This window comes from Canis lupus, chromosome 6 (genome assembly GCF_003254725.2).
Source record: "Canis lupus dingo isolate Sandy chromosome 6, ASM325472v2, whole genome shotgun sequence".
Classification (NCBI taxonomy): Eukaryota; Metazoa; Chordata; class Mammalia; order Carnivora; family Canidae; genus Canis; species Canis lupus.
This window is the reverse complement of record NC_064248.1, coordinates 55,469,205-55,480,302: the sequence shown is the minus strand read 5'-3', so window position 1 is coordinate 55,480,302 and position 11,098 is coordinate 55,469,205.

Sequence of the window (11,098 nt, the reverse complement as noted above, 5' to 3'; positions counted from 1 at the left end):
AGTAATCAAAATGATAAAAACAGAAAGCAGAATGGTGGTTCCCAGGGGGAGCCTGGGAGTTTTTGTTCAGTGGGTATATTCCCAAAGTGGCCATTTATTTTCCTATTCGATACAGTTTGCCAAATAACCTAACTGTATTTGGAACCCATGTTCTAAAGGTACTGTCTTCCAGATTAGGTCACACTGACCATGTGTTTTAAGGGGTTAGGGTAATTAAGGGACTGGTAAGCAAGCTGACATCAGGATCTTTTGGAGGAGATGGAAGAGGCTTCTCAGAATCAGAATGTCATCTCTTTTCTTCCCTTAAACTGGTGCAGTTAGATCTATTATGGTGCTAGTAGATATGTTTTTTATCATTAAATTAGATGATGATGATCCTAAGGTCATCTTGGAGGGTTAGCACAGCATCTAAACTGGATCAAGTCAATTGAAAACTGGGTAATAGGGGCTTGCTTGGAGCTTGTTAGTGAGTCCCTGGGAACAGGTATAGAGTTTGAGTTTCACAGGATGAAGAGTTATATAAATGGATGGTGGCAATGGTTGCACAACATTACAGATATATTTAATACTACTGAAATGTACACTTAAAATGGTTAAGATGCTAAATTTTATGTTATGTGTATTTTACCACAATAAAAATAAATTTGGGGAAAAAATCTTCCATAAAGGAACTCCAAGCCCAGAGAATATTTTCACACATTGCTTAAAATTTGAGTCCAGAAGACAAACCTCAACTGGGGAACAATATAAATGTTTTAATTATTCTCCTTGTTTGTTTCCTTTAAAGTTATCTCATAAAAATCCTATAGAAATATCTACTTCAAAAGCTTCAGGAGCGGGAATGTCTTGACTACATATTTACTTTATACATTACAGTTCTATTTACTATATGTATATTTTAATATTTACATAGTAAAGGTAAAGAAGACACAAAATCATCAATATTAAGGAGAGGAACATCACTATAGTAATGTTTATAAACACTGAAAATATAATAGGTCTTAAGAATAGCATTATACCAATAATTTCAACAACTTAGATGAAATATATAAACTACCAAAGCTTACTCAAAAAGATAATATGAAAAATGTCATAGCTATTAAATTTTTAGTTAAAAACTTTCCTATAGGGCAGCCCCAGTGGCGCAGCGGTTTAGCGCCGCCTGCAGCCCAGGGTGTGATCCTGGACACCCTGAATCGAGTCCCACGTCAGGCTCTCTGTGTGGAGCCTGCTTCTTCTTCTGCCTGTATCTCTGCCTCTCTCTCTCTCTCTCTGTGTCTCTATGAATAAATAAATAAAATATTAAAAAAAAAAAAACTTTCCTATAAAGAAATTTCTAGGCCCAGGTCACTTCACAGTTGAAGTCTATCAAAATGTAAAAGCGAAATAATTAAAACTGTATAAAAATTCTTCCAGATAATTGAAGAGGAGGGAATATTTCTTAATTGTATGAGACCAGCATTAACTTGGTACCAAAACCAGACAAAAACAATAGAAGAAAAAATACATTCTCTTAATATTCCTCATAAATATAAAGGCAAAATGTCTTTAGACAATTTCGGCAAAATAAATCCAATAATGGATACAAAAGATAATACATTATGATTAAAGTAGTTTATTCCAGAAAGTAAGACTGGTGTAACATTTTAAAATCACTCACACACTCACAGATTCATCTTAATAGTTAGAAATCATTTGACAAACCTTACATTCATTCCCCATGAAAACTTCCAGCAAAGTAGGAATAAAAGAGAACTACCTCAACCTGACAAAGTTCATATAAAAAAAACCCTGACAGCTAGCCTCATGGCTAATCATAAAAGACTAAGTATTTTCCCTCTCAGATTCCAAACATGGCAAAAATTGTCCATGCTCAATTTTCAAATTCAACTTTGGGGATCCCTGGGTGGCGCAGCGGTTTGGCGCCTGCCCTTGGCCCAGGGCACGATCCTGAAGACCCGGGATCGAATCCCACATTGGGCTCCCGGTGCATGGAGCCTGCTTCTGCCTTTGTCTCTGCCTCTCTCTCTCTCTCTCTCTCTCTCTCTCTCTCTGTGACTATCATAAATAAATTTTTAAATTCAACTTTGTATTAAGGCCACAAAAAGAAACAAAAAAAAAAACATATAAATTGTAGAAGAAAGTTAACTGTGTTTGTACACAGCATAATCATCTTTGAGAAAATTCTAAGGAACTTAGAATGGCTCAGTTGGTTCAATGGTTCCTAGCTGGCTCATTTGGTAGAGCGTGTGAATCTTGATCTTCGGATTGTAAATTCAAGCTCCACATTGAGCATAAAGATTACTTAAACATTTTTTTAAAACAATTTTTTAAAAATAATCCTAAGGAACTATTTTTAAAAAGCTACTATACCTAGGAAGGAAGTTATCATTGAAGCATACAAGGTCAATATAGAAAAAATATAAAAATACTAGCCACAGTAAAGAATCAAAATTTAAAAATCTCTGCCAATCTTAATAGCCTTAAAATATATTTAGAATAAGTTTGATGAAAGGTGTTGAAAGCTAATGAGGATAAACATTTCTGGGAAGATATAGCCTACTCATGGATCAGAAGACTCAATATTGTTGTCAATTCTCCCCTAATAGTTTCAATACAATTCCAATAAAAAAGGCCAACAGATTTTTTTTTGTAGAAATTGATACGCTGATTCTAAAATGTATTTGAAAATAAAAAGAATTTAAAATAGTCAAAACAACTTTGAAAAAGAACAAACTTAGGGAGGATTTACACTATTTGATTTTCAAACATATAAAGCTACAGTAATCAAGTTGCTATGGTATTGGTGTAAAAATAGACAATAGAACAGAGTAGAGTTTGTAATTAGAGCCAAACATAATATGGTCAATTGATTTTCACAAAGGATTAATGCAATCCACTGGGGAAAGGGAAATCTTTCAAATAAATGATGCTGAAACAATTAGATAGCCCTATGTGACAAAATGAGCTCACACTATACACGTTATACACCATTATTTCACATTATATATACACTATATACAAAAATTAACTCAAATGAATAATAGACTTAAACATAAGAGCTAACACTTCAGGAGTGCCTGGGTGGTGAAGTCAGTTAAGCATTGACTCTTGGTTTCAGCTCAGGTCATGATCTCAGGGTCATGAGATCAAGCCCCACATCAGGCTCTGCTCAGTGTTGAATCTGCTTGGGACTCTCCCTTTTGTTTTACCCTTCTACCCTGTTCATGCATTCTCTCTTTCTCTCTCTCTCAAATAAATAAATAAATAAATAAATAAATAAATAAATAAATAACACTTTAAAACTTCTAAAAGCAAACATAGAGGAAAATATTCATGACTTTGGGTTTGGCAAAGATTTCTTAAATAAGGCACAAAAAGCATAAAGAAAAAAACATATTATTTACCATTACATAAGAATTACTTCCAATCGTAAGGAATTAAAACAATACACATTATGACTTCTGTGGGTCAGGAATCCAGGTATGTCTTAGCTGAGTGTTCTGCTTCAGGATCTCTCATAAGACTACAGTCAAGCTGTCCATCTGGCTGTGGTCTCATCTGAAGGCTTATCTGGGTAAGGATTCACTTTCAAGCTCATATGGTTGTTGGCAGGATTCAGTTTCTTAAGGGTAGTTGAAAAAGTCTTAGTTCCTTGCAGATTATTGGCCAGAGGTCAACCTCAGGCCACATGGACTTCTCAATAGGGCACCTCACATCAGAGCAGCTTGTTTCATCAGAGGAAGAATGAAAGAAAAGCCAAAGAGAGGGTACATGCAAGAAGGAAGTCATGGATTTTTGCAGTAGAATTTTGGAAGTGACATTCCATCACTTTCCCCACAAGCTTTTCATTAGAAATAAATCGCTAGGTCCAGCTCACACTCAAGGGGAGGGAATTACACAAAGGCACAAATGCCAGAACCTGGAGATCATCACAAGCCATTTTAGAAAGTGAGTACCAGGGGATCCCCGGGTGGCTCAGCGGTTTCGCGCCTGCCTTTGGCCCAGGGTGTGATCCTGGAGTCCCGGGATTGAGTCCCTGCTTCTCCCTCTTCTCTGCCTCTCTCTCTCTATGTCTATCATAAATAAATAAATTTTTTAAAAAAGCTGACTACCACAAACAACAAATTGGATTTCATAAAAATTAAGAACTTTTGCACTACAAGAGACACTCTTATGGACTGGGAAAAATTTGCAAAACATATATCCAATAAAGGATTGGTGTCTAAAATATATAAAATTCATACAACTCAATAAGAAGATAAACCAATCTTTTAAAATAGGCAAGAGAGATTTAAATAGTTACTTCACCAAAGAAGGTATATGGATGGCAAGTAAGTACATGACAAAGCTCAACATCATTGTTCATCAGGGAAATGCAAACTTAAAATGCAATGTGATACCACCATATACCCATTAGAATGTTAAAATTAGGGGCACCTGGGTGGCTTACCAGTTGAGCATCTGCCTTTGGCTCAGGGTATGATCCCAAATTCCGGGATTGGGTCCCACATCAGGCTCCCTGCATGGAGCCTGCTTCTCCTCCCTCTTCTTATATCTCCACCCCTCTCTTTGTGTCTCTCATGAATAAATAAAATCTTAAAAAAAAAAAAAAAAAGAGGGCATTCCTGGTGGCTCGGAGGGTTAGCCCCGCCTTCAGCCCCCAGTGTGATCCTGGAGTCCAGGGATCGAGTCCCACATCGGGCTCCCTGCATGGAGCCTGCTTCTCCCTCTGCCTGTGTCTCTGCCTCTCTCTCTCTCTCTCTCTCTCTCTCTCGAATAAGTAAATAAAATCTTAACAACAACAAAAAAATGTTAAAATGAGGAAGACCAATAATACTAGGTATCATGAACACCTGAAGCACCTGGAACTCTCATACACTGCTAGTGGGAACTTAAAATGGTACAATCTCTTTTGAAAACAATTGAGAATTTCTCAAAAAGTTTATCATAGGCCTACTATATTACCTAGCAGTTACATTCTATTACATTACTTCTATTGCTGCTGTAACAATTTATCTCCAAGTCAGTGACCTAAAACTATATACATTTATTATCTTACAATCTTGGAGATCAAAAGTCCAAAGTCACTCTCAAGGTGTTGGCAGGGCTGGTTCCTTCTGAAAGTTTCAAGGGAGAATTAATTTCTTTGCCTTCTAGCTTCTTGAGGCTGCCTGCATTGGCTCAAGATCCCATCCTCCATCCTCAAAGGCAACATCGTAGACTCTTCCAATATCTCTCTCTGTCCTTGGCTCCACCATCACTTCATCTTTTTTTTTTTTTTTAAGATTTTATTTATTTATTCATGAGAGACACACAGAGAGAGAGGCAGAGACACAGGCAGAGGGAGAAGCAGGCTCCCCGTGGGGAGCCCGATGGGGGACTCGATCCTGGGACCCCTGGGCCAAAGGCAGGCCCTCAACCGCTCAACCGCTGACACACATCGCCATCACTTCATCTTCTGACAAACTACTGCCTCCCTCTGGTAAAGATGTTTGTGATTACACTGGACTTACTTGGATAATGAGGATAATCTCCTTATTTTAAATTCCTTAACCTAATCACACCTTCAAAGTAATTTATGCCATATGAGGTAACATATTCACAGGTTCTAGGGATTAAGACATGGATGTCTTTGGCAAGTCCTTATTCAGCCTGCCACACCCTTCCAGGTTATCACTGGAAAGAAAATAATGAAAGCATATATTCACACACATACTTTTATATAAATGTTTGTAACAGCTTTATTAGTAATATTTATAAGCAGTTCATTTGTAAAACAAAAAGTCTAAGCGTTAATCAACATGGATAAACAAATTGTAGTAAACCCACACAATGGAACACTACTCAACAATAAAAGGAATTAACAATTGACACAGCAACAATATATGAATTCAAAGTAATTGCAGAGTAAAAGGAGTATGACAGTAAAGAGTACATACATCATGATTTCATTTATGAAAAATTCTAGAAAACACACATTTATTTAAATGATCAGAAGCAAATGAGTGGATGCCTAAGGACAGAGCAGAATAGAGGGAGAAGGGTTTGGATTACAAAGAGTCATGAGGGAACTTTTGGGGGTGATGAACATATTTATTATCTTGAATGTTGTGATGATTATATATCTCCCCTTAAAATGTGCACTTTATAATTTTCCATTATACCTCAATAAAACTGCTAATATAAGCAGACAAAAAAACCAATGTATAACTTCTTTTTGGATTAAACATAGCATATGGGGTTGGGGCATTTTGTTGGTGGTGAATCTGTGTTCATCTTGGTTTCTTAGTGATCAAAATGGATTTGATCAGGGTGCAGATCAAAACTTCCTCTTTATAACCCAAACTTTTTTTATATATAAAGTTTTATATAAACTTTTTTTATAACCAAAACTTCCTCTTTTTCCAATTTCTCTCCTTTCTCAGTTTTCCATGGAAGTTGTTGAAATTCACCAAAAGGGTAATAGTTATCTGAAAGCTTCCTTCAGAAGACTCCACCTAGGGATTTTTTTTGCTTTCAAAAATATATAGTTAATATTTGAGGTTCAAAAGTGCTTATTCTAACATAGAATTCTTACCCAAGCATTCTCTACCTTTTTCTTTTGGTCATAGATTTATTTTATCACAGTATGTGTCAGATGAATAGCAACATGCCACATAGGTCAGATTATAGCAACATGTTACATAGGCCTCTGATTTCAAAATCCAACCAAAAAGTTAGAGTCCAAGTAGAATGCTTTAAGCTATATATTAATTCTATGTTTTGTACTGAGCATTGCTTATATTCAAAGAATGGAATTACTAACATTTAGTCTATTTCTCCTTTTGGATCTTCATGGTAACAGAAATACATATTGTGTTACTGCCTGATACTCACTATACTAAGGAGGCTGTAAGGACTATAAGGTCTGATCAAGAGACAGAATAAAATTGTAATAGGAAAAAAAATTGTAATAGGGTCATGAAGTTCTTACACAAAGAAATGGAAAATTCAGTTTTATTGCAGATTTAACAATTTTAAATGAATGTCATAATATTAACATCCTGTACTAATATCTATATGTCCTAATATTACCTAATATTTACATAATGTCCAAATATTTGCCTAATATTTGCAGATAGTAAGTTATACAGAAAAGCAGGCCTGCAAACTGTAGCCAAAGTCAATGATCTTTTGCTCACTGCAGGGACAGTTTGTTTGCTACTATACAATACAGCACTCTCGCCATTAGATGGCAGTCAAAACTAATGTAATAATTACACTCTCCAACCTTGTGTTTCATAATGATTTGCATATGTGTAACTTAGCATTATTCACTGGACAAGTTTCTGAAAAGTTCCTTGAAAATTTTAAGACATTGTAAATGATCCAACATTCCTTTTGGAAAGCAGAATTATTTTACAAAGTAAGTAAGTATCCCCTTAAAGAGATCAGCTTTTTTCTTTTAAAAATTAACTTTCTAAAAATTGAAATGTAACATATCTAGGTATCTCCAGTTTGAAGATCATCACAAAGTGAAAACATGTGTATAAACAACCCCTATCTAAAGTGAAAGAATATTACCAACATTTCAGAAGACCCTCTTGTGCTTCCTCCTAATCATCATCCTCTTTCTTCTCCCCAGAGATAAATATTATCCTGACTTCTGACCTTATAATTTAGATTTTCCTGTTTTGAGAAATTTTATGAGTATAATTATGTATTATAGATTCTTTGTGTCTGGCTTCTTTTACTTAATATTTTTGTTACTTTTGCTTGTAGGTATATTTCATTCTTTTTTTTCGGTAATGTATTTTATTATACGAATATAACTCTATTTATCCATTCTGCTACTGAAGAAAATTTGGACTGTTTCCAATGTTTAGCTGAATAATTGCTGCTATGAACATCTTTAAACATGCCTTTTGGTGTACATATGAATGTATTCATTTTGAGTATATATGTAGGAGTAGAATTTTTGTGTCATATAGTATGTCATATTGCTATAGTTCCTCAAAGTTGTAGCAATTCACATTTCCACCAGTATGTGAGAATTTCCATTGTTCCATGTTATCACCAACACTTGGTATTATCAATCTTTCAAATTTTAGCCATTCCGATAGACATGTAGTAATACTTCATGGGGATTTTAATGTGCATTTTTCTGATATCTAATAAGACTAAACAGTTTTTAATACATTTGTAGACTATTTGAATATTTTCTTTCTTTCTTTTTTTTTTTTTTAGTAATTTCTACACCCAACATGAGGCTCAAACTCATGACCCCAAGATCAAGAGTCAGATGCTCTACCAACTGAGCCAGCCAGGCACCTCTGAATATTTCCTTTTATGTATTATTTCCTTTCATATATTTTGGAAGCTTCTATCATGTGGTTTATCTTATTGTTTTGTAGTTCTTTTCATGTTCTCAATGAATCCTGTGTTGGATATATTCATTTCTAGTATATTCTCCCATTCTGGGTTTGTTTTTTCATTCTCTCAAAAGCACTTTTTGATACATTTTAATGAATGCTGATTTGCCAATTTTTTCCTTTATGGTTAGTGCTTTTCTGTATCCTGTTTAACATATTTCTGCCTATATTACATCATAAAGATAATCTCTTATGATATGTTTAGAAGCTTCGCTATATTAATTTTCACAAACTACCTGGGTTTGGAATGCCTGGGTGGCTCAGTGGTTGAGTGTTTGCCTTCAGCTCAGGGTGTGATCCTGGGGTCTAGCGATCGAGCCCCATATCGGGATCCCTGCAGAGAGCCTGCTTCTCCCTCTGCCTATGTCTCTGCCTCTCTCTCTGTGTCTCTCATGAACAAATAAATAAAATCTTTAAAAAATAATAAAAATAATCAAAAATTTTAAAAACTACCTGGGTTTGAATTTTATGTATTGCATGAGGTAGAGGTCAAGATTTATTTTTTCCATGTGGGTATCCATTGGATTTTACACCATTTGATAAAGAAACTATAGCTTTCCTACTCTCCAGTGCCAACATAGGTATCTTATGTTCAGATTTTTAAAAGCAATATTGGGTTTGTTTAAAGTAGAACATATCCATATGTAGCAAAACTCATCATTTGGTAGAGTTTTTCTACCAACAAAAAAAAAAAAAAAAAAAAAAAGAAGAAGAAGAAGAAAAAAAGTCATTAGGGCAGCCCAGGTGGCTTAGCAGTTTAGCACCACCTTCAGCCCAGGGCCTGATCCTGGAGACCCAGGATCGAGTCCCACGCCAGGCTCCCTGCATGGAGCCTGCATCTCCGTCTGCCTGTGTCTTGTCTCTCTCTTTCTCTGTGTCTCTCATGAATAAATAAATAAAATCTCTTTTTAAAAAAGTCATTTAAAAATCCCAGTAAAATCCTTTAATATGTAAACAATTGCATGATTTTGACAAAACCTAAACACATTTATTTATTTATTTATTTATTTAAAAGATTTTATTTATTTATTCATGAAAGACACAGAGGAGAGAGAGAGGCAGAGACACAGGCAGAGGAAAAAGCAGGCTCCATGCAAGGAGCCCGACGTCGGATTCGATCCCAAGGCTCTAGGATCACGCCCTGGGCCAAAGGCAGGTGCTAAACCACTTAGCCATCCAGAGATTTCCAACACATTTGATTTTAATTGGGGATAATTTCATTATTATCCAAAAGATACTGCATTTTCTGGAAGTTTAAAACTCTCCTTTCTTGAGGGAATTTAAAATAAAAGATAAACAATTTGCTTGAAGTGAAGCAGATTATATAGGCTTAGAGATGATCCTGGTGACACTTTAAAATCAATTAATCAATCTCAAAGCTAGTATTAATCTGCCTGTGACTGATCTGATGGCAAACCTGAGAAGATGTTATTTACCATCAAGTTGGGGAAATATGAACACATTCAGCGTTAGAAAACAAACACAGTAATATAAAATCAAGTGTTTCCTCTTTTCTCCCTTCATAGTAAACTTGGTAAAAGATTAAAAAAAAAAAAAACCCAAACAAACCATGAATTCTGTTCCCAGAAATCTAAAATATAAGATTTGTAATTTAAAAAATCTGATTGTGTGGTTTTAAACAAGAGGTATTGTATTCTAAAATTAATTCTGTACTTTATAACTTTTATGCTTGAATATAGATTAATTTGTTTACTGTTTCTTGAAATTTATGATTATATATTTTCACAGATGGTCTTACCTGGCTCTTTCTATTTAAGTCTTGCCAAATTATCTCTTGTACTTAAATACAATAAAATGTGTTGTTTGATTAATTATATTATATACCTGTAGGTATAATCCTTTTGGAAAACAACAGATAGAAAAAAAGAAAATGTTTGGGTTAGAAGTTTGGGAGTCATAACTGAATTGACTTTCTCCATACTTCAGAAATTGCAGTCTTAAGCTCATTTCCTTTTTGTGGATTATTCACTCTTTTTTAAAATTTTTATTTATTTATGATAGTCACACAGAGAGAGACAGAAAGAGGCAGAGACATAGGCAGAGGGAGAAGCAGGCTCCATGCAGGGAGCCCAACGTGGGACTCGATCCTGGGTCTCCAGGATCACACCCTGGGCTGAAGGCTGCACCAAACTGCTGAGCCATCTGGGCTGCCCTTTAATTAATTTTTTTTTTAAACTTTCTCAGTTTTATTTATTTTTTTAAATTTATTTATGATAGTCACACACAGAGAGAGAGAGAGAGGCAGATACACAGGCAGAGGGAGAAGCAGGCTCCATGCACCGGGAGCCCGACGTGGGATTCGATCCCAGGTCTCCAGGATCGCGCCCTGGGCCAAAGGCAGGCGCCAAACCGCTGCACCACCCAGGGATCCCCCTTTAATTAATTTTTAAAGAGTTTCTTTTAACCTGTATTTCTGAACAAGTTTTAAAATGGTAACTAACTGGGACGCCTGGGTGGCTCAGTGGTTGAGCATCTGCCTTCAGCTCAGGGTGTGATCCTGGTGTCCAGGATAGAGCCCAGCATCAGGCTCCTTGCGGGAAGCCTGCTTCTCCCTCTGCCTATGTCTCTGCCTCTTTCTGTGTTTCTTGTGAATGAATACATAAAGTCTTTAAAAAAAAAAAAGTGATGCCATTTGTTTTATTTTTATTTTATTTTTTTAACTG